The 26,141-nt window shown below is 37.2% G+C and overlaps 1 protein-coding gene across 6 annotated transcripts in view; it reads right to left on the reverse strand.

The window, feature by feature from the left end:
- GULP1 (GULP PTB domain containing engulfment adaptor 1) overlaps window positions 1-26,141 on the reverse strand; it is a 333,659-nt gene that overhangs the window by 222,594 nt on the left and 84,924 nt on the right. The window contains exon 1 of one of the 6 annotated variants that reach the window (XM_061433210.1): window positions 16,616-16,880. The exons of 4 other annotated variants lie outside the window; for them this stretch is intronic. The gene's annotated coding sequence lies outside the window, so the exon portion shown is untranslated. Of the gene's footprint in view, window positions 1-8,402; window positions 8,461-16,615; window positions 16,881-26,141 lie in introns of those variants that run through there. One more of the 6 variants, XM_061433226.1, reaches the window with a different exon arrangement.

A 26,141-nucleotide genomic window follows, 5' to 3' on the forward strand; every position in this document is an offset into this window, starting at 1 on the left:
GCAATGAGGGGAAGAAAATGGAGGCAGAGGACAAATGGTTACAGCATGCCTTGGAGCATCACCACATCCTTACTCCAGGCTTCATGTCAGATTCCTGTACACCCACTCTAGGGCCGAAGTACGGAAGGGCAGAGAGCAAATAGGCTGAAGGTCATGCCCATCGCTCTGACTCACAATCCCCTGCCTCCCGAAGCTGCCCCCTCTGGTGAGGACACAGACGCCCACATTCCTAGTCGTGTAGCTCTTCTCTAGGCTGCAATATATAACTGTTACAAACTTGGTGCCTGATCTGGGTTCCTAGGATGATACTGTACTTCTGTCACACCTTTAGAAATAAAATTTGACAAATAAATCTTATTTTATGACATGGGCTCACCTAGACTTCAAAATAAAGGCGAAACAACAAACACCTGTGAAAGCCCAGGGAACACATGTATGAAACACCTGATTCTCCACGGCTGTCCCAGACCCACAAGTTGATGCTCTCTGTTGCTTCATCCTGAACTCCTGGAGTCAATCCATTTTCTCAAAAGTGCCTGGAGGCAGTCTAAGGTAACCCTGGACACCATGGTACTGACCACTCACTGGAACTCCACTGTCTACCCTATGGTTGAGGCAACTTCCCCAGCCCCTGCCCTCTCCTTTACCCTTCCCAGTCAGTTCACACAAACACTAAGAGAAAAATCTTAACTAAAATTAATTTATTTAAACAATATTTATTGAGAGTTGGGGATATGTCCAGACAGTAGTGATATGGTGATGAACATGACAAATAACCAGTCCTCAAATAATTTACATTCTATTTATCTGCACATATAAACTAAAATCTAACTACATACAAAGGTAAAATCGTTGTCTGTTTGTTACTAGAACATATAAAAACCTGTGAGGTCTCTTCCTAGAGACAGACTGCTCCAAATTAGTTGGATTTAATTTGAACATGCTTAAGTTCCAGGAAACTGGTACTCTGAACATGCTTCTTGGGATGTGAAATCTTCACTTTTCACTGTGAATTCTCTCACAGACATCTCTGCACCAATAAACTACCCAGGTAATCCTGGGAATCTGAAAGTGTTTTCAGTGGGCACTTCTCCTCCATGTAACTTCCCCTCCATGTGAACCCCACATGCCAATAGGACTTTCTCTGGAATTTGCAAGCCCTGCATTGCAAATGAGCTTTCAATTACTTGAACACCGTCAGCAGGATGATCCAATAGGAGACAATAAAGATTTGTTTAACTGTAGCAGATGATTCTTCTGAATAACACACAGGGCGGAAGGCTAGTTCTAAATAAGACAGATGATACAGTAACCATAGCATCCATTAAACCTATTGCATATAGATTGAAAATTTTTAATATGCCCTTTAAAAAACTGCAATATTAGATTTGGTATGTTTAATACAACACAGTCTATACCAGTCAATATTACACGAGCATATGAAGTATACCTAGCAAGACCACTGCCACTAATCAGCTCCCAAAGGTGTCACAAACTAAACAGGTCTAAATAAACCCTTATCTTCATGACTGCCAAAGCCGCTCTGCTTCCAAATTTTTCACCTAGGAAAATGTTGCCAGATCGTCAAGTTACATCAAATTTCTTCTCTTTGCTCAATTCCCTATATCCCGTCATTTCATCATGTCCATTTTATTTTCAAAAGAGCTCTAGAATCTATTGCATCTTCTCCATTCTGTCTGCACTTCCCTAGTAACACTGAACCTTGAAATTTGGACTAAATTTCCTTACCTGGATATTTCCCCCAGATCTTGCTCTATCTCCTGGCAGCAATAGCTTGGAAATGTATATCTTGATTCCCCCCATCCCCTATTAACTATCCTTTAGTGCATCCTTGGAATCTGCAGGAAAAAATTTATATTCCTCCATAATTTGGTCCCTGTTAACACTGCTAAACCCCACTCTCATCAACCATGACTTGATGAGCATCCATTGCTTTCAATAATTTCTGTTCAATGGATTCAATTCCTTGAATGACAACAAAGTTATTGCAAAACATCTATGAATCCACAAGTACAAGTATCTTCTATAGACTAAAAATGTCACATATGGAGACACCTAATTGTTCAAATGTGTAAAAATAAACTTTTAAAAGTATCAAAGTCAAATAGATGTTATAATTCTGAATCCTCACAAGTAACAAAAATAATATTTTTCTAAAAGAAAAAAACAGGCAATATGTTAATATAAAAGATATTAAGAATTGGACAGGAGATAATTTTTCAAAATTTAGTATTTCTATCATTTTTAGAAAATCAAGAGTGGAAAGGTCTTTCCAATCACTAGACAGCTCAATCTTCCACCAGTCTTTAAAATCCATGTGCTTTTTTTTTTAACTAGACAGAGCCCACCTCCTGTTACACATCAATTTTTTTTTCTGTTTCTACTTTTTCCCTTTAACTGGTTGGAAGTAAATGATGATAATTCTCCAGATGCTTCAATTGTCACATATTTGATAGAATAAGTCACTGTGCACATCAAAGGAATCAAAGAATGTTCTACTCTTTTGGCCACTATTACCTAGCAGCCTTCTAAATCAGATAATCGAGAAAGAAATGAAAAGAATGCCTCAACGTTCAGAGGCTTGCGAAAGAAACACAATCACTTAATGCCTTGGCATATGATTGTACATAGGCACTCTTTCTGTGAAAGGCCTGGAGTTATTGATGGATACAAATTTAAGACTTTAGAAGAACAAGAACAGACTTATTTCTAAGTCCCTCAAGCACTAATAAGGAAATAAAATTCACATCTGTTCAATGTCAAAAAGAATCATAAGCATCCAGTATTTTGTTTTGTTTATAAACATGTGCAGATGAGTAAGACATCATCAATTATACCACCTGCAGAAATAAGTCAATTACACATGTAGAACAATGTTTCTCAAAATGAATTCTGAGAAATGCTAGTTCTATCAAATGTAGGTGTTTTACACACACACATACACACCTTCAGTCAGAAGGTTTCCATAGTCAAATACGTTTGGAAAACATTTGGATAAATAAATGTAAACAATGTTTTTACTGTGTTGTTTCTCATGTTTTTAAAATACTTTTATATATTTTGAGATTCCAAAAGTATATCGTAATATGATTCTTTATTTTATTTCACCAAGAAAACACTTTTCCTTAGAGTATCTTCAGAGTTTTATTCACAGTGGTTTTATTCATAGTGCTCTCATAAGAATGAGAAGATAGAGTTGGTTTCGTGATTAATAATTTTATTTGCAGAAAATATGTCATTTGTTATAACTAAACTCTTGATTAGAATGCAGAAGGATCTGACATGCAAGTAATCATAAGCATATAAAATCAAATTCACAAAGAAGCCATTAAATAATTTTTATTTTTAAAAATTGAGCTGACAATATATATCAGCATTCATAGAGGACATTTTGCCATTAAGAAGGAAAGAGAATTAAATTTGAAAAGACAGATAATCATGAAGGAAACTAGGTTTTGTTCAAAGTCCCTTTGAATTAAGAGAACAATTATTGAATATAAATGACATGTATATTTTCTTAAAAGAAACATACCTGCTCCCCATTAAAATGGGATAATTATTAGTGTATACATCAAAGACATGGTGAACACCTAGTTACTTTCTTAGCCAGATTACCAAAAGCTTCCTGCATGTGTCAGTTTGCCCCAATATTTTTTTTCTCATGCAGTTAATCTACAAAAAAGAACAACTTAGATTTACTTCAGGTGTGAACGCCTGACCAATCATAACAAACATCAAATGCAGAATGTCCAAAAGTATTCTCCACATTTTTTCTGTAATGATATTAATGATAAAGTCATAATAATATTTTCAAAATGCACATAAGGTCTAGTCATTGGTGGCTTCTGCTCCCACCACAGGCATACAGGCCCTACCTAAGCTGTCCCATGTTTTTGCTCTCAAGCTTTCTCACTTCCCCTCCCTCCCTTCCTTCCTCCCCCTTTTTCTTCCTCCTCCAATCCATCCACAGTAGTCTTCTTTCTCTCTTTCAAACCAGCCAGGGTCTTTCCTGTCTTAGGGTCTTTGCATTACCTTTTCCCTAGCTCAAGCACCTTCCCATCATTCAACCTTCTATTCAAAGGTCACCACATCCAAAATACATTTCTAGTTGGACTGCTGCTCTATACTACTCCACTCCCTCCTCTCTTACCCTGGCTTATTTTCCTTTCTAGTGCTTCTCAGTAGCCTAAATTTTCATTTGTTTACTGTCTGCTTTCTTCGCTATACTGAGAAAGAGACCTCTTAGCTTTTCTCTCTACTTAAACACATGCTTTTCAAATCTACTTGTAAATCATCAGAAACCCTAAAAGGTTTTAAGATGTAGAATGCCTGGGCTCTATGCATTTCGAACTTAAATATTATGAAATAAGGCTTACACATGTGTTTCTTGAAAATGACTACAGAGAAAGATGTCTGGGACATAGTAGTAAATAAATGAAGGAGTAATTGAAATAAAGAACCTACTTCCTATCAGATATATTTACAGGGATCTCTCCCTGACCAGGCATTGGTTAAAAATCCGCCTTCTAATGCAGTGAACATGTGTTTGATCCCTGATCAGGGGAAAAAAAAAAAAATCCCACGTGCCGTGGGCCATCTAAACCCACGTACCACAACTACTGACCCTTCGAGCCACTACAGCTGGAGAGAAGGCCCATGCACCACAACTAAGATGCTGTGTGCCACAACTAAGACCCAATGCAGCCAGCTAAATATATAACATCATTTAAAAAATTTTAAAAACACATTTACAGGACAGACCATATTTTGAATGCTGCATACAATATTTAGCATTTAATATCTAATGGCCAAGATATATATATCATCTGTTCAATATTACACAATACAACAACAGTTTAGAAAGGCAAAGAGCTCCAAATTGCTAATTTGTTGGGGAAAATAATTAAGTTTTCAAGTTTATGTCACCATAAAAGAGGAGCTCTGTCCAAGACTTCATTGAATAATAATAGCCTTCAGTTGTGTGGTAATTCTGGATATGTTAAAACCAAGACTGTTATTTGAGCTACTTATTTTTCAGTTTTTATAACTTGATAATAAAAATAAATATCAACTTCCACAATAAAATTTCCAGGAGGCAATTTGTGTCTTATTGCCCTGCAACAAAGTAAGCAGGTCACAGACTCCAATCCTTCCAAAAACAGCAGCCAAACAGTTTCCACTTCATCTCTTCCTCCAGCATCTCACCAGACAAGGGCACTGTCAAGGGTACAGGGATCAAACAGTGTACAGCCTGACCCAACCAAACCCAAATGGCTCATCACTGACTCAGTCAACATTAATAATTAAATCAATCTGCCTGTTGAATTAGAGTAAAGGTTTCACAGGCGGAAGCATTCTTACTGCCAAAGGGCTTTCCACAATTTGACACATCCAAGATTTGGTGCCAGCAAAGGTGATGAAAACCTCGGGACGTTTCTAGTAGAGGAAATTTTCATTGCATGAAAGATCAGCGTTAAAAGAACATGCAGAGTTGTTTATAGTGCTCAATCAGGATTCTTTAAAAGCTATGCTGAATACATATAGACTTCTGCGGTTGCGATTTGAAGATCTTTCTTTTTAAAAATTATTAGCAGTTCAGAGTAGAAGTGAAGCCTGTTTTGGTCAGAAAGATTTTTAATCATGAGTGACACTGTTTATAACTAGAGAATCTGAGAATGAACTAGGTAAAATCATCAAAGTAAACCAGTGGGGCACTAACTACAGGATGTCAAAGAGAATTGGAGATCAAGAGGCAGTGCAGCTTATTTCCAAGGGGGAAACAAAATTCTCCAACATCGAAGAGTTCACATCACGTTACAAAATGTCAACAAATCTTGATAATCAAGACTTTTTTAAAGCAACCATAGCCATAAAACATAGAACAATCACAAAATAAACACTGACAGCCACTACATTTAGCTAGCCTGGAACCTTTTTCCTACTCTATTTACTTAGCTAGTCTTTCCTTTCTGTGATAATGACTCTGATATATAACCTTGCACAATTCCTAATGCTTACTAATGTATATAAGCAACATCTCAATTTGAGTTCACTTTTTTCTTTTTATTAAAGCACATTTGCTTTACAATGTTGTGCTAATTCCAGGTGTACAGCAAAGTGATTTAGTTACATGCACTTTTTAATATTCTGTTCTCTTATAGTTTATTACAAAATACTCAGGGTAGTTTCCTATGCTATAGAGTAGGTCCTTATTGGTTATCTATTTTCCATATAGCAGTGTGTATATGTTAATTTCAAACTTCTAATGTACCCTCCCCACTTTCCCCTTTGGTAACCATAACTGTGTTTTCTAGGCCTGTGAGTCTCTTGCTGTTTTGTAAATAAGTTCATTTGTATCTTTTTAGTTGTTATTGTTGTTCAGTTGCTATGTCGGACACTTTGTGACTCCATTGACTGCAGCAGGCCAATCTCCCCTGTCCCTCTCTTTTTTACATTTCACATAAAAGCAATATAATACAATACCTGTCTTTGTTTGTCTTACTTCACTTAGCATGATAATCTCTAGGTCCATCCAAGTTGCCTCAATTGGCATTTTTCATTCTTTTCTATGGCTGTAATATTCTATTGCATATTTACATCAAACTAGTCAACCCAGGTGATGCTAGTGGTAAAGAACCCACCTGCCAATACAGGAGACATAAGAGACTCAGGTTTGATCCCTGAGTTGAGAAGATCCCCTGGAAGAGGGCATAGCAACCTACTCTAGTATTCTTGCCTGGAGAATCCCCACAGACAGAGGAACCTGGTAGGCTACAGTCTATAAGGTCACAAAGAGTCGGACACAACTGAAGCAACTTAGCACACAAAGTCAGTCAGTCCTAAAGGCAATCAACCCTGAATATTCATTGGAAGGACTGATGCTGAAGCTGAAGCTCCAATACTTTGGCCACCCGATGTGAAGAGCCAACTCATTGGAAAAGACCCTGATGCCAGGAAAGATTGAGGGCAGGAGGAGAAGGGAGTGAAAGATGATGAGATGGTTGGATGGCATCACCAACTCAATGGACATAAGTCTGAGCAAACTCGGGAGATAGTGAAGGACAGGGAAGGTTGGTGTGCAGCAGTTCATGGGGACACAAAGAGTCAGACACAACGTAGTGTCTGACTGAAGAATCATATACATACATACCAAGTTTTTTTTTTTTTTTTCAGGGGGGAGTGCAAATGCTGTCCCCAGCTGACACAAGCTATGCAGTCGAGTTTCCCACATTTGGGGAAATCATAGGAATCAGCACACCTTCAGTTCAAAGGATGAGACTTGCCCTGTGAAAACCACCTTGTGATTATACCACTTCTCTATCCATTCATCTGTCGATGAACATCTGGGTTACTTCCATGTCTTGGCTATTGTAAATAGTGCTGCAATACACATTGTGGTGCATATGTCTTTTCAAATTATACTTTTCTCCAGATGTATACCCAGGAGTGGGATTGTAGGATCATATGGTAACTCTATTTTTAGTTTTTTTAAGGAATCCCTATACTGTTGTCCATAGTCGCTGCACCAATTTATTGATACATTCTCACCAACAGTGTAAGGGAGTTCCTTTTTCTCCACACCCTCCCCAACATTTATTGTCTATAGACTCTTTGATGATGGTCATTCTGACTGGAGTAATGTGATATCTCATTGTAGTTTTGATTTGCATTTTTCTCTAATGAGTAGAGAAAAAACTACTTATTTTCTCTAATAAGTATAGATGTTAAGCATCTTTTCATGTGTCTATTAGCCATTTGTATGTCCTCTTTGGAGAAATGTCTATTTAGATCTTCTGCCCATTTTTTTTATTGGATTATTTTATTGACATTGAGTTGTATTGAACTGTTAGTATATTTTGGAAATTAATTCATTGTTGGTTGCATCATTTGCAAATCAAATCCAATAGCACCATTTATGTCATGTGAAAAAAACATTATAAGGAAAAAGAACAATCAATTATTCTAGGCCTGTCATCTCTCTTCAGGAAAATTAAATTAAATACTAAATGGGCATCATTTTTAAATTCATATAGCTCATATCCATAACTTATTAATAAGCCACTTTTATTCACCACCACTTTTATTCAAAACAATATAATCAAAACCCTATTAAAGGTTTTGATTTTGCAGGTTGTAGAATCATGAGGCAAGCATAATAACAAATGTATTTATTAACCTGCTACAGGAGAAAAGCATTCTAAAAAAATTGGTTTAGATCGATAGATAATCTGAGTTAGTAGATAAGAGCTTATGTCAGTGTTTACACTCGCATTTCAGGGGCTGTTAAACATAATCATAGTACCATTTATTTCTCCTCCACAGCTTGTATCACTCTGAAGCCTAATTAATTATCAGTGACTAACTACATCTGTTTTACTCACTGTTATATTTCCAACATTTGGTACAATGCCTGGCATGTAATCATAATTCAAAACAAACCTGTTGGAAGAGTAAATTAATGTTAAAATATATATAAGAAGTGAAAACAGGGTATCAGTTTATAGGTACCTTGAAATACAAACTTGAAACTTTTATGTATTTCTTTGGCATCCAAGTCCAATTTAAAATATTAAATTTATCTATAAAAATTTTCTTTGATAAGCCTTCCAACATATCTTTGTAACTATCTGATAAATATGTTGGCATTTAAAGAAATCAAAAGGAATTTTTGACCTCTTCTCAAAATAAAAAGACCTAAAAGCCAAAAGAATATAATTGAATCCATTATCCACTATATAGGGCTTCCCAGGTGGTGCTAGTGTTAAAGAACCTGCCTGCCAATGCAGGAGACATAAGAGATACGGGCTCCATCCCTGGGTCAGGAAGATCCTCTGGAGAAGGGCATGGCAATGCACTCCAGTATTCTTGCCTGGAGAATAACATGGACAGAGGAGCCTGGTCAGCTATGGTTCATAGAGTCACAAAGAGTCAGATATGACTGAAGCGATTTAGCACACATGCATCCACTATATAACTCAGATACTAGACTGCTTATTTTTTAAATGTACTAATCACTCAATGTTTTCTGATTAGAAATGGATATCCAAAAGATGCTCAAGCATCAGTAATCATCAGGGGAATGCAAATCAAAATCACAATGAGATATCATCTCACACTTGTTAGAATGGCTATTAGCAAAAAAAAAAAGAGATAACAAATGGTGGCAAGGATGTGGGAATATATTGATGGGAATATAAATTGGTGCAGCCACTGTGTAAGACTGTATTCAGGGTCCTCAAAAAAAATAAAAGAACTCTATATGATTCAGCAATTCCACTTCTGAGTATTTATTTGAAGAAAACAAAAATAGTAACTCAAAAAGATACCTGCACTGTCATATTCATTGCAGCATTATTTACAAAAGCTAAAATGTGGAAACAACCTAAGGGTTCACCAACAGACGAATGGTTAAGGAAAATGTGAGACATAATTCAGCCATAAAAGAGAAGGAAATCTGGCCAACTGAGACAACATAATGAGACCTTGAGGGCATTATGCTAAGTGAAATAACTTGGGCTGAGAAAAACACATACTATATGATTTCACTTATAAACGGAATCTTAAAGAGGCAAAAACAAGGTTGTAGATACAGAGAACAGTCTGACGATTTCCTAAAGCAAAAAGTGGGTGGTAGGCAAAATGAATGAATGAAGGGCATCAAAAGTTATAAACTTATTTACAAAATAAACAAGTCACAGAGATGTATAGCATGACAACTGTAGTTAATAAAACTGTATTGCATATTTGAAAGTTGCAAGCAGAGTAGATCATAAAAATTCTCAAGAAAAAATAACCTGTAACTGTGTATGGTAATGGGTATTAACTAGACTTACTGTGGTGATCATTTCACTATGCATCCAGATGTCAAAAAGTTATGTTGTACAATTGAAATTAATAGGCTGCTCTATGTCAGTTGTATCTCATATTTAAAAAAAAGAAAAACCTAACAGATTAAAAAAAATCCAATGTTCATGTTTTTAATCAAACAATAAATGTTATAAAGAATGGTCTCAAACACAATTGATATTAGAAATCATCTTATTTCTTTATTTTTCTTCATGTAAAACACTGTGCAAGAAGTAAGTAGTCTTAAATTTTATAATGTGCAAATTCTATTCTAATATTATTGTTGTTCAGTTGCTAAGTCATGTCCAACTCTTTGCGGCCTCATGAACTGCAGCATACCAATTCCTCTACCCTCCACTATCTCCTGGAGTTTGCTCAAACTTTTGTCATCCAACCATCTTATCCTCTACTACCCCTTATCCTCCTGCCCTCAATATTTCCCAGAATCAAGGTCTTTTTCAAATTAGTCGGCTCTTTGCTATCAGGTAGCCAAAGTATTGGAGCTTCACCTTCAGCATCAGTCCTTCCAATGAGTCTTCAGGACTGATCTCCTTTAGGATGGACTGGCTTGATCTCCTTGTAGTCCAAGGGACTCTCAAGAGTCTTCTTCAACACCACAATTCAAAAGCACTCAGCCTGTGTTATGGTCCATCTGTCACATCTATAAATGACTACTGGAAAAACCAATACTTTGACAGTATTAAGTGTCGGGAACGTTCAGCTTTAAGGGATCCAATATGTTATTCTTTTCTTTTGTGCGCTGTTTCTCAAGGATTCTCTATTCCTTATCAGTTCCTGGAAAACAGGAACAAGCAGAGCTGCATGCAGTTCTGAGGACTGAGATCATGAGAAGGGGCACCTGCTTGGATTCCTTTCAGGGACTCCCTTCAGTGACTCCCTTCAGTGACCTTACTTAAATGTAATCTATTCAGTTATGCCCCTCTTACTCAGGATATGGAATGCTTTCTGGCCCTTTGAAGAGTGTTATTCGCTTGGCTTTGTTTTTGCTCAGTTGTTGTTTTTTTTTTAACTGCCTAAAGCTGCCTTGTACGAAGATATATAAATATGCATTTCTGCAAATAAAGCACCCTTGTTTCACTCGAGACCTGGGTACCCTGTGTCCTTCTCGTAGACTCCAGTCCCCAGGCCCCAGTCTACAAAGACCGTGACAAGTGGCACCCGAACAGGGACCTGGTAGAAGCCCGTGGCAACAAAACGGAGTGACTGTTAGGACCTACAGAGGTCACTAAGTGCGGGGTTATGGGACAAACGGCTGGAAAGCCCCCATCACTTTTCTACTTTACTTCATCATTTATTTAAGGTTCAAGGACTTTCGCTTTCACGTCAATGCATAAGGGCTTGTTCCCAAACAGTAGTTGAATATAATCCCTGGTTCCCTGATGAAGACAGTTTCAATTTAAAATTTTGGAACCGGGTTAATAATAATAATAATAATAAATTAAACGAGCCAAATGATGGGTAAAAAATATTCCAATAGATTTCTGGCTTTTGTGGGCCCTCATTAAAGCCATGATCTTGCCATATCTAGGCAATTCTAGCCCCCATGATATTCGTCAACAAGCGGAACGCTCATTATACGAATATAAATTAAATGATAAGACTTTACAAAAAGCCCAATTAGAGCAACATAAAATGATTCAAAACTTTCCCACAATCCCTGCTTCAGCTATCCCAAGCCCTCCTCCTCCTCTTGTAACAGGCACGAAACCAAAAGTCCCCTCGATTTGAGGACAAGATAAATCTGATAATGATTCTTCTGATGCTCTATTTGAGACTAAAGCCAACAATACTTTTTTTGATGACAATGATAAGCCCCTAACACACACTCATATTTATGAATACAGATGATCCACTCATTCTCCTTTATGGCAAAGGCTTTCTGATTTACTGGCTTTGCAATCTCAAGTCTCTGAGGCCAATGATCTTTTTGCCTTTCCTATTTAACTTATGTGCAGAGTACATCATGAGAAACGCTGGGCTGGAAGAAGCACAGGCTGGAATCAAGATTGCAAGGAGAAATATCAATCACCTCAGATATGCAGATGACACCACCCTTATGGCAGAAAATGAAGAGGAACTAAAAAGCCACTTGTTGAAAGTGAAAGTGGAGAGTGAAAAAGTTGGCTTAAAGCTGAACATTCAGAAAACGAAGATCATGGCATCTGGTCCCATCACTTCATGGGAAATAGATGGGGAAACAGTGGAAACAGTGTCAGACTTTATTTTTGGGGGCTCCAAAATCACTGCATATGGTGACTGAAGCCATAAAATTAAAAGACGCTTACTCCTTGGAAGGAAAGTTATGACCAACCTAGATAGCATATTCAAAAGCAGAGACATTACTTTGTCAACAAAGGTCCATCTAGTCAAGGCTATGGTTCTTCCAGAGGTCATTTATGGATGTGACGGTTGGACTGTGATGAAAGCTGAGTGGCGAAGAATTGATGCTTTTGAACTGTGGTGTTGGAGAAGACCCCTGAGTCCCCTGGACTGCAAGGAGATCCAACCAGTCCATTCTAAAGGAGATCAGCCCTGGGTGTTCTTTGGAAGGACTGATACTAAAGCTGAAACTCCAGAACTTTGGCCACCTCATGCAAAGAGTTGACTCATTGGAAAAGACTCTGATGCTGGGAGGGATTGGGGGCAGGAGGAAAAGGGGACGACAGAGGATGAGATGGCTGGATGGCATCACCGACTCGATGGACGTGAGTTTGAGTGAACTCTGGGAGTTGGTGATGGACAGGGAGGCCTTGCATGCTGCGATTCATGGGGTCACAAAGAGTCGGACACGACTGAGCGACTGAACTGAAGTGATGTTAAAAAATGTTAATGCACTAAGACAACTAATACCTCAATATGGAGACATTGACTTTGCTCACATACAATAAATAAAAAAGGCTATAACTATGTATGGCTCTCATTCACCTTTCACTAAAGAACTTCTAAACTCTATGACATCTTCTATTAAAAATTTTATTCCCTATGACTGGAAAATTTTGATAAAAGCTCTTCTTAAACCAAGAGAATATCTTCAATAGATAATATGGTTTCATGATGTGGCCCGAGATCATGCCAGTTCTAATGCTCAAACTGACACTCCCCCAAACCAAATTACTTTTAAAATGTTAACCGATATGGGACAATTTAATTCAACGAAAGCTTAGATACAATGCCCTCCTTTGTTACATGAGCAATTGAAAGAAGTTGCCCTTGAAGCATGGGATCAAATTATTTCTTAAAGAAAAGCTAAAGATAGCTACACAAAGATATTACAAGGGCCTAATGAAACCTGAAAGTGAAATGCATTGGAGAAGGCAATGGCAACCCACTCCAGTGTTCTTGCCTGGAGAATCTCAGGGACGGGAGAGCTTGGTGGGCTGCCATCTCGGGTGGCACAGAATCGGACACGACTAAAGCGACTTAGCAGCAGAAGCAGCAATGAAACCTATGCTGATTTTTTAGCTACTGTTGCTGCTGCTGCTGCTGCTGCTGCTGCTGCTGCTAAGTCACTTCAGTCGTGTCCGACTCTGTGCAACCCCATAGATGGCAGCTCACCAGGCTCCCCCATCCCTGGGATTCTCCAGGCAAGAACACTGGAGTGGGTTGCCATATCCTTCTCCCATGCATGAAAGTAAAAAGTGAAAGTGAAGTTACTATCTCCCATAATGTTATCGGAGAGGAAGCCAAAGTACAATTTAAAAAACTGCTTACATATGAAAATGCTAATCAAAAATGCCACAGAGCTATCACTCCAGTACATGAGACCCAAAATTTTATTGATTATTTAAAGGCTTGTCACAACTTTAAATCAAAAACTCAGAAACAAATGTTAGCTGAAGCAATGGCTGCTACCTTTAAAAAGAAAAATGAAAGATATTTTGTTTGTAGGGATAAGAGCCATTTAAAAAAGAATTGCCCAATTACTTCTTTTACCTTACATTTCTATTAACTCCTCTAATGATATATGGATAGATAGATTTGATAACACTAATCAAAAACAATCCTTACGGACAATCAATAGTATTTAAATATGCATGACCAAATATAAATATCAAAATTAATGACAAAGATTTTCTGGTCTTCTTGATACTGGATCCAATATTACTATTATTTCCAAACATAGGCCCAAATCTTGGCCTATACAGAGAATTTCTTGCCAAATTGCAGGATTTTCTCAAACCAAAGTACAAGAGGTTTATCAAAGTGTTCAAATATATCCATGTGAGGGACCAGAAGGCCAGCCTGCAACATTATGACCTTATGTGATAGATGCACCCTTTAATTTAATAGGAAGAGATTTACTTATGCAACAGCAAACTCAAATATATATTCCACATTTTTCCTAGGGGCCACTGCTCATTAAACAAACAATACAATTACTAAAATAACTTGGAAAATGACAAGCCTATTTGGACAAAGCAGTGGCCCCTTACAAAAGAGAAATTAGAGGCTACTAAAGAACTTATAGATACACAACTGAAATTAGAACATATTGAGGAATCTTATTCCCCTTGAAATTTTCCCATTTTTGTAATAATAATAATAAAAAAATCTAGCAGATGGAGTCTTTTAACAGATCTTCAAAAAGTTAATACATCTACGAAACCTATGGGTACATTACAACCAGAAATTCCATAACCTACTACTATTTCTCAAAACTGACATATTATTATTATTATTATAGATTTACAAGATTGCTTTTTTTACTATACTTTTACACCCTCTAAACCAAGAGAGATTTGCTTTCTCTCTTCTTTATCCTAATCATGTCAGGCCTCATAAACAGTATCAATGGACTGTGTTACCTCAAAAAATGATGAATTCTCCCACCATATGTCAATATTATATAGCCAAAGCCCTTAAACCTGTGAGAAAACAACTTCCTGACTTTCTTGTTATTCATTACATGGATGATATATTGTTTTCGGCTCCATCTGTTTTAGAAACTCAACAAATGTTTGACATAACTCAACAATGCTTAAGAGCTTCTAGACTAATCTTTGCCCCTGAAAAGATTCAAACCTCTACACCTTACCATTACTTGAGACTTATTGTTAATAGACAACATATTACTCCCCAACTAACACAGATTCAGGTTGATAAATTATCAACCTTAAATGATTTTCAAAAACTTTTAGGTGACATAAATTGGATTAGACCCTCATTAGACATAGCAAATTATCAACTAACTAATTTATTTAACACTTTAAAAGGAGATCCTAATTTAAATAGCCCTCATTCACTTTCACAAGAGACACGAGAAAAACTCTGTTTGGTGCAAAATAAATTACAAAAACAGTTTCTTACTCATAGCAGACTTGATTTACCTCTAGAGTTATTTATACTCCCCTCTCTCCATTCTCCCACAGGACTTCTTACCCAACAAAAATACCCAATAAAATGGATCTATACCCATTTTAGAGAGACAAGATCACTTACACCCTATCTTGACTTGATTGCTCTAATCATTACCAGTGAAAGAAATAGAGCTAAGACTCTAATTGGCTCCAATCCTCATAAAATTGTAATGCCTATTAATAAATCTCAATTTGAACACACATTACAAACTTCTACCAATTTTCAAATAGCCTTTCTAGAATATTTTAGAGAAATTTCATTTCATTATCCTTCTAACAAACTCTAGAATTTCTTCAAAAATACTGAATTTATTATCTCTCGCATTGTCACATCGTGACCTATACCTCAAACTGATATTGTCTATATAGATGGGACTAAAAACACCAAACCCTCATTCTAGTCTCTCAAAGAATATAAAGTCTTTTATACCAAATTTCACTCGGCTCAACAAAATGAATTATATGCTCTCATTCAGGTTATTCACTTACATTCTTATCCTATTAATATAGTTTCTGACTCCTTATATTCAGTTTTTGTATTAAGAAATATAGAAACTTCTATCATAAATTCTAATCAATCTATTATCCAACAACTTTTTCTTGAACTACAATATATTATTAGAAACCACACTTCCCCCATTTATATTACCCATATCCGAGCACATTCTTGTCTTCCTGGCCCGATGGCCCATGGCAATGAACAAGCTGATAAACTTGTCTCTTTTGCTACTCCTAAAGAACAACATGCTCTATTAAACAATAATGCTGGCTCATTACATCAAATTTTAAAAATTCCATACTGACATGCTAAAAAAATCATTAATAACTGCTCTACTTGTAGGCCCCTACATCTTTGACCCATTACACAAGATATCAGTCTTCAAAGATTACAACCCCCCAATGAACTATGGCAAATGGATGTAACTTGTTGCCCTGAACTTTCTTCCTCTTCCTTCTTACATGTTGCGATTGATGCAAAATCTTCGTTTATATGGGCCACACCTCTCCAAGGTGAAGCTACATGACATGTTATAACCCACCTGTTAGCTTGCTTTGCAGTAATGGGAACACCTAATTCTATAAAAACAGACAATGGCCCTGCCTATATTTCTAGGCAATTCAAACAATTTTTACATTCATTCTCTATGAAACATATGACAAACATTCCTTATAATCCACAAACACAAGACATAGTTAAACAAACACATCACACACTGAAACTACAAATAAAAAAATTAAAAAGGGGGAATACACAGGAACATGTCTATCTTCCTTATCCAGAGCACTTTACTAAATTCCAATGCAACATATTCTTTAAGCCTGTAACTATTGTAATACAGCTTTATTTGTTTTAAATTTTTTAAACTTACCGCAAGGAGATATTTTGACAAAAGCAGAAAAACATTTTGAGGCATTGAAGGACACCTCCCTTCCTCTGCCCATCTGGTATCAAGATGGGTTGACTAAACAATGAAAATCTGGAAAATTAATATTACAGGGAAAAGGGTATGCTTGTATTTCTCCAGATGGATGCAACGAAATCAGCTGGCTCCCTCTTTGGAAGATCCGCCCCAGGGGAGCCACCGACATTCAAGAAAGAGAAGAAATGGCGAAATCCCTAGGAGGAGGAGTTTCCAGTACAAGCCATGGACGCTTTAAAAATTTCCAAGAAACGCCACACTCGACGTCATCGACCTTATGATTTCCCTACTTGGGGACACATAAAAGCCCTTACTAATCAAGCTAAAAATCTGGTTTCTCAACATGGAATGCCTCAGAATCCTGAAAATATTTGTCGGTATGCTTGCTTTGCTTGCTTTTGCTTCCCCTGCTTAGGCTGACTTGATTAATCACACTTATTGGGCTTATATACTTAACCCCCCTTTATTGCAGGTTGCAGAATGGACAGATATACAACCAGTCGTATCCACTAATGACTCAACACATATGCCCCCTCCTTGGAGCTTTGAGGGGCCCTCTCATCCTCAGGAAGAAGGAAGACTAATTAACATTTCTCTAGGCTATGAAATCCTTCATTTATGCATGGGCCCAGCAGAATTATGTATTAATGTTAAGTCAACAAATGTAGGCTTTCATCCTGCTTCCAAAAAAGAACTTCCACACATTGCTTGGACTGTTTACTGCCCTGTCCTTTTATGAAAACCATGTCAATACTACCAAAACTCTAGGAAAAGGACAAAAGTTGGAATGTAAGGGGTTTACTTATAAGGACTTTAAATATACTCCTGTTTATTGGAATAGATGTCAAGCTAAATCAGGGAAATTAATGTTTATGGCCAATTATACCATTGTTGATTGGGGACCCCATGGTATATGGCTATCTAACTGCTCAGATGATATTAATAGTACTATATGTGATTATGTTACTCAAGTAGCATAGAAGATTACCAACAGTTCAACGAAACACTTCCATGACAAAGGACTCTTTGGCTGGCTTGACGGCAAAATGGCACCTTCTCGCCCTCAAATCATCCTCAATAAACAAATTGGGCCTGAACAATGGGACATCTGAAAACTTGCTGCAAGTACTGAAAAACTTGGAACTTGGACTAGATATTTCACAGAGACCAGTTGTTGTCATAGTAATTATTCTTTCCATTATAATCATATATTTTATACAAGCTTGTGTTCCCCTTCCTTTTGTTATAGCCATAAGAAACTTACAATTTAATAGACTTTACATTCTGTGACCTATATAGATTGCATATTGTATACTTGTCTTAATTCCTCTATTTCTCTAAAAAATGAATCCCTTTTGATCCTTCCATCTCGATGTGGTCTGTGGATACCAGTAGATCTCCAACAACCCTGGGAAGAGGGTCCCATGGCAGCACTTGCTTCCCGGTTACTCACTAAATTACTCCAACGATCTAAGCGATTCATTGGATGGTTAATTCTTTGCATTTTGGGGTTAATAGCCATTTGCACCACTGCTACTGTCACAGGCATTGCTTTACAAACTTCAATTCAAACACAAAACTTTATTCAAAATTGGACTAAAGATGTTCATACTATGTGGGCCACTCAGGTTCAGATAGATGAAGAAGTTCAGGATAAAATTCAGAAATTAAAAACAGCCATCCGATGGGTTGGAGACCAATTAATAGATTTACAAAAAAAATTTATTAAATTGTGATTGGAATTCTACTGAATTTTGTATCACTCCTGTTTGATTCAACCATAGTGCTTACAATTGGGAACAAATCAAATTTCATCTGCAAGATATATATAATAACACTTCCTTAAATGTGCAGTTGCTGCAAAAGGAAAATTTTGAAACCTTCTCTAAAAGTCTACCCTCTTCCAACTATTTGGAAACCTTAGCTGAACAGCTGACTGATCAATTATCTGGGCTGGACCCTCAAGAATGGTTTCAAAGCATTACACATAGTATTGGATCTGGAACTATAACACTGATAATTGTCCTGGTGATAATATTTGTAGTACACCAATGCCTTTCAACTAAAATGGTTCAAACTAAATAAACTCAATTGGTCAGGGCCTTCATAAAAGTATCTACAGTGACCCCCCAATTGTGAAAAAATAAAAAAGGGGGAATTGTCAGGGGACGTTCAGCTTTAAGGGATCCAATATATTATTCTTATCTTTTGTGCGCCGTTTCTCAAGGATTCTCTATTCCTTATCAGTTTCTGGAAAACAGGAATGAGCAGAGCTGCATGCAGTTCTGAAGACTGAGATCATGAGAAGGGGCACCTGCTTGACTTCCTTTCAAGGACTCCCTTCAGTGACTCCCTTCAGTGACCTTACTTAAATGTAATCTATTCAGTTATGCCCCTCTTACTCAAGATATGGAATGCTTTCTGGCCCTTTGAAGATTGTTATTTGCTTGGCTCTGTTTTTGAACAGTTTTTTTTTTACTGCCTATAGCTGCCTTGTATGAAGATATATAAACATGCATTTCTGCAAATAAAGCACCCTTGTTTCACTCGAGACTTGGGTTCCCTGCATCTCTCTTCTCGTAGACTCCAATCCCCAGGTCCCGGTCTACAAAGACCGTGACAATGAAGCTTTTTCAACAAAGTGATAGCTCCCTGCTTTTTAATATGCTGTATAGGTTTGTCATAGCTTTTCTTCCAAGGATCAAGCATCTTTCAATTTCTTGGCTGCAATCACCATTTGCAGTCTCTTAAAAACAGATTTTATTTCTATCATAATTTTTAAGGAAATACCAAAATATCACAAAAACAAGCATATATGTATACATCCCTTTAGTCTTTACTGCATTTCTCCCATACCTTTGTTTTTAAGATCCTATGATCGAGTCGCCAGTCCAGGTTTGATGCACGATACTGGATGCTTGGGGCTGGTGCACTGGGACGACCCAGAGGGATGGTACAGGGAGGGAGGAGGGAGGAGGGTTCAGGATGGGGATCACGTGTATACCTGTGGCAGATTCATGTTGATACATGGCAAAACCAATATAATATTGTAAAGTTAAATAATAAAATAAAATTTAAAAAACTAAATAAAAATAAACATACCATTTCTATCCTTTTTCCAGTCACCCCAAAAATATTAACAAATATTTATTAACCTTAAATTTAGTATTTGGTAGAAAATTATTAAGCAGTCAGGCAAATTTAGTGGTTTAGGTTTCAGTTCCATGTATTAACTCCTGATTTTATTGTCATCTTCCTTTTGTAGGAAGCAACCCTTTTAGAACTATGGTAGCAAGAAGCTATTCAATATGTCCTCCAAGATTTATTTAACATTTATTATTAATATAGAATCTTTCTTTCAATTTCTATTTTCTCTCAAATATTTCTATTTGCTTTTCTTTCCTTTTACACCTCAATTTACATGATATTATCAAGAAATATTTCTCCTGAGCCACATCTCACAAAAGTTAAAAATACACAGAATCCAATACTTCTTGGTTCAAATTGGTTTGTCTTTTTGTTTGGTACTTTATAGCTTTAGCCTAACTAAAACACAACCCAGAAGTGTGATCTACCATCCAACTGCTTCCTCCAGTAGATCCCAGTATACACAGTGATTAAATGTATATTTCTCATCTAAGACCTATCACACTAGTTAATCTTCTTGGCTGGTCTTGTTGGGTAGACTTCATCACCTGTTTATCAATAGAAGGATCTTGATGAATAAATTTCATCAAGATATAAGGCTATAAAGAAGGTTCTGAATTTTGATGAAATGAAAAAGTTTTTCTCCATATTCAGAACTATACTTCCCATGACCTAAACAAGATTAAAAAGTGAAAAATTTATTCAAATCATACAGGGTATGAAGGATGCATGTTTATATCACGTTTATACTCCATCATGTCTGACTTTTTTCGACCCCATGGACTGCAGAACGCCAGGCTTCCCTGTCCATCACCAATTCCCAGAGGTTACTCAAACTCATGTCCATCGAGTTGGTGATGCCATTCAACCATCCAAACCTCTATTGTCCCCTTCTCCTCCTGCCCTCAATCTTTCCCAGCATCAGGATCTTTTGAAATGAGTCAGCTCTTTGCATCAGGTGGCCAGAGTATTGAAGTTTCAGCTTCAAAATCAGTCCTACCAATGAACACCCAGGACTGATCTCCTTAAGGATGGACTGGTTGGATCTCCTTGCAGTTCAAGAAACTCTGAAGTCTTCTCCAACACCACTGCTCAAAAGCATCAATTCTTCGGTGCTCAGATTTCTTTAGAGTCCAATTCTCACGTACATACATGTCTACTGGAAAAACCATAGCTTTGACTAGATGGACCTTTGCTGGTAAAGTAATGTCTCTGCTTTTTAATATGCTGTCGAGGTTGGTCATAGCTTTTCTTCCAAGGAGCAAGCATCTTTTAATTTCATGGCTACAGTCACCATCTGCATTGATTTTATAGCCCCCAAAAATAAAGTTTTTCATGTTTATATACATGAATATAATTGTGGAATGGAATAAATGTACAAAACTAAAGAGACCATGATTCATCAATTATATATATATATAATTTAACTTTTCTAAATGTTGTATAACTATGTGCTAAAACCACACAGTATTAAAATGTATTCTAAAGGTAAATTCTTAAAAACTTCATCACTTAAAGCAATTAGTTGCTTTTTCTTGGTCTAGAAAGTTATTCATCTGAATCTCTGACAAGGTCTTCCTTCTATTTTCTCGTTTCTCTTAGTCTAGGAGGTTTTATGGTGTCCAAGTAGTGCACAGGCTATATGAATGTATTCTAAAAACTTCCCAGATAACCTAAAACTGCATGCAATATTAGATGTGTTCATAGGTATTCTGAATACACTCTCAAAAGGGTCTATGACCCCAATATGTTAAGAATTGCCATTTAGCATTTATTGTTTCTTCAGTGCCCAAGCTGATATGAATTTGTAAATGGTTTAAATAAACACACACACACACATTAGTAAACTGGGTTAAAAGATTTCAAACATATTTCACTTAGTTTCTAATTTGACATAGATAAGTGAGTGAAGTGAGTGAAGTCACTCAGTCGTGTCCGACTCTTTGCGACCCCATGGACTGTAGCCTACCAGGCTCCTCCCTCCATGGGATTCTCCAGGCAAGAGTACTGGAGTGGGTTGCCATTTCCTTCTCTAGGGGATCTTCCCAACCCAGGGATCGAACCCAGGTCTCCCGCATTGCAGGCAGATGCTTTAGCCTCTGAGCCACCAGGGAAGCCCTCACTCAAGTAAATACATACAAATAAAAATTTTAAATACAGTGGGAGGAATACTATACCAAAATACAAGCGTCACAGACAAGAATTCCTTAGAGAACACCTTAATTTGCTTACTTGCCCTGCTGTGAAAATGGCCTGACAATGCTTTACAAATGCATGTGCCTGTAGTCTAAGAGTTGCTCTTACTTTTTTGTGGCACAACAAACAAAAGTTAGTCTTAGCTGACTAGCTTGATAGAACCAAACAAAACAAACCATATAGCATCATTGGAAAATCAAGTTTGACAGGATATTTTGACAAGAAAGAAATGGAGGGAGGGAGTAAAGGGAAATGAAAAGAAAGAAAAGGAGATGAAAAGAAACAATATTTTTGACCCATATAAATAAAAGATCTTTTAATCCAACTCTGGCAATTTCTCAGGTTTACAGAATGGATTTTTAACTAGTGAATTTTTAACCTGTGTTCTGTTTGTACTCTTTTTCTTTGATGAAGTACTTGCCTATCTTACTTCTACTTATCAGCCTTTTACATCAGTTTTCTATTCAGTCTTTTGGGGTGGGAGGTGTGGGAAGGACTACCTGTCAAGGCTCCTTTATTGCAGACATAATTTTGTTATTTGATAACTTTCTGATTCATGTGATATTTATTCCTGCATATCTTTTTTAACTTCTACAATTTTGTGCTGGAATGAAATATGGAAGAGTAAAAAAGAGTAAAATATGTATTTTTTAAGTTTTTCATTTCAATAAAATATACATAACATATAATTTACCATCGCAATCATTGTCAAGTGCATAGTTTAGTATTAAGAACACTCACAGTGCTATGAATCCATCTCTAAAACACTTTTCATATTGCAGAAATGAAACTCTATACTCCAGTAAATATCAGCCCTCCATTGCCAGCCCCCAGTCCTCTTCAGGTCCTTATAAAAATAATATATTTTTAATAGATGAGAAAGTATGAACTCATTGAGGAAATGAACTTCTTAAAATACATTTTGTGTTTTTTCAAACTATTCACTGCATAGAGGTCTTTCCTCAAATACATGTTTGTAATTGACAATCAGATCAGATCAGATGAGATAAGATCAGTCGCTCAGTCATGTCCAACTCTTTGTGACCCCATGAATCGCAGCATGCCAGGCCTCCCTGTCCATCACCAACTCCCGGAGTTCACTCAGATTCATGTCCATCGAGTCAGTGATGCCATGCAGCCATATCATCCTCTGTCGTCCCCTTCTCCTCCTGCCCCCAATCCCTCCAAGCATCAGAGTCTTTTCCAATGAGTCAACTCTTCACATCAGGTGGCCAAAGTACTGGAGTTTCAGCTTTAGTATCATTACTTCCAAAGAAATCCCAGGGCTGATTTCCTTCAGAATGGACTGGTTGGATCTCCTTGCAGTCCAAGGGACTCTCAAGAGTCTTCTCCAACACCACAGTTCAAAAGCATCAATTCTTCGGCGCTCAGCCTTCTTCACAGTCCAACTCTCACATCCATACATGACTACAGGAAAAACCATAGCCTTGACTAGACGAACCTTTGTTGGCAAAGTAATGTCTCTGCTTTACAATATGCTATCTAGGTTGGTCATAACTTTCCTTCCAAGGAGTAAGCGTCTTTTAATTTCATGACTGCAGTCACCATCTGTAGTGATTTTGGAGCCGAGAAAAATAAAGTCTGACACTGTTTCCACTGTTTCCCCATCTATTTCCCATGAAGTGATGGGACCAGATGCCATGATCTTCGTTTTCTGAATGTTCAGCTTTAAGCCAACTTTTTCACTCTCTACTTTCACTTTCATCAAGAGGCTTTTTAGTTGCTCTTCACTTTCTGCCATAAGGGTGGTGTCATCTGCATATCTGAGGTTACTGATATTTCTCCCGGCAATCTTGATTCCAGTTTGTGTTTCTTGCAGTCCAGCGTTTCTCATGATGTACTCTGTATATAAGTTAAACAAACAGGGTGACAATATACAGCCTTGACGAACTCCTTTTCCTGTTTGGAACCAGTCTGTTGTTCCATGTCCAGTTCTAACTGTTGCTTCCTGACCTACATACAAATTTCTCAAGAGGCAGGTCAGGAGTCTGGTATTCCCATCTCTTTCAGAATTTTCCACAGTTTATTGTGATCCACACAGTCATCTCTCTATAATTAGCACAGAAACAATACTTTGTTTTATGGACATCAGAGGCACCTGTGCATTGGAAGTTATTTCCAGTAATGAGGATGATTTCTCACAACCTGCCCACATTTTTTAAAACTCAGTCCTTATTCATAACATGAGATAACAACAGAGTGACAGACACTGTTTTGTGTGCTCTGCAAATGTGTTAGTTATACTATTTCTGACTACAAGCATACAGGTAGGTCTTAACATGATCGCTATTTCACAGATGGGAAATGAGAGTGAGGTATCAGCTTAATTTTGATGGCATAAAAGCATAAAAAGTTTACAGAGTTACTATAGAATGGGAAAATACCCAAGAATAAAAGGTGGACGAACATGCTGGGTTTTGTTTTTAGGTTGCCAAGAAGGATTCTTCCCAGGGTCCAATGTGACAAAGATTTCAGCATGTTGCTCTGTGATCCCTACATCATAGAAGACAAGCTTGTAGACTACAAAGAACTAGGCTTAAGCCAACATTTGTTCCACTGCTTAACTGAAAAACTTAGGACAAAGCACACAAACATATCCATCCATAAAATGAAGTATCTTAATGTGTTCTGCTTCACAAGATCTATCCATACACATGTGATGTGCATGTGTGTGTGCATGTGTCTGCATGTGTGAGTGAGACTGGGGAAGGGTGAGAGAAGGAAAAAAAATAACAGACTCTTCAGACCAGGACTTAGTTAACCACAAGATATTCTAAAAATGTATGATAGTATCGTGATTATTAGTGCTTCCCTGGTGGCTCAGTGGTAAAGAATCTTCCTGCAAATGCAGGAGATATGGATTTGATCCATGGGTCATGAAGATTCCCCTGAAGAAAAAAATGCCAACCCACCCCAGTATTCTTGCCTGGGAAATCCCATGGACAGAAGAGCCTGGAGCTGCAGAAGAGTTGGACATGATGTAGAGACTAAACAACAACAATAACAAATCATGATTATTAAGTGTAAATGGGCACTTAAGAACACATGAGACGTGTCAGGCAATATTTAAAAGTGAAGCCCATAGGTCCAAAAAGTCTGGTTTAAGTGCCAATTGAGTGGACCTTCAAGTTAACTATTCTGTATCTAATTTTCTTCATTTCTGGGATTAAAATAATGCCATCATGGCTTGTGTGGATAAATGACTTAGTACAAGTAAAGCACTTAAAATTGTGCCTGGAATATAGTTAAGTGCTTGGTGAATGTTACCTTTCATTATTTTATTCAGTATTTCCTATTACTAATCATAGTTTTTTCCTATTTCTACCAAGTCTTTTCCTAAAACAATTCATGTAAAAGATTTTCTACCCTGTAAACAAAGAATGTTAAAAAGCTGTATCTTACTTATTTATCAGCTCATGGATTCTGCCAGGTTAAAAGTCTATCATAAGCCTTTGCATAAAAAAGTAACTAATCTCACATTTGTGCTAAAACCTTAGCAATCAACTGAAAAGAGGGAAAAAAAGGTTTTATTTAACTGTTTTTTTAAAAAGTAGAAATATACCATGTCATAAGTGTAAAATCAGTATTATCCTGTTTTTTGAATTACCAAACGTCTTCACTTCTAGTTTGAATTGTTTTCTTGGAGTTCAATCTTTATTTACTATAGAATTGTGTCATTCATATACTTTTTCTTGCTCAGTCACTAAGTGGTGTCCAATTCTTTGTGACCCCAGGATTATAGCATGTCATGTTTCACTATCTCCTGGAATTTCCTCAGATTCATGTCCATGGAGTCAGTGATGCTATCTAACCATCTCATCCTCTGTTGTCCCCTTCTCCACCTACCTTCAATCTTTCCCAGCATCAAGGTCTTTTCCAATGAGTCAGCTCTTTGCATCAGGTGGCCAAAGTATTGGAGCTTCAGCTTCAGCATCAGTCCTTCCAATGAATATTCAGGATTGATTTCCTTTAGGATCGACTGGTTTGAACCCCTTGCAGTCCAAGGGACTCTCAAGAGTCTTCTCCAGCACCACAATTCAAAAGCATCAATTCTTTGGCTCTCAGCCTTGTTAATAGTTCATTTCTCATATCCATGCATGACTACTGGAAA

This window comes from Bos javanicus, chromosome 2, assembly GCF_032452875.1.
Source record: "Bos javanicus breed banteng chromosome 2, ARS-OSU_banteng_1.0, whole genome shotgun sequence".
Lineage (NCBI taxonomy): Eukaryota > Metazoa > Chordata > Mammalia > Artiodactyla > Bovidae > Bos > Bos javanicus.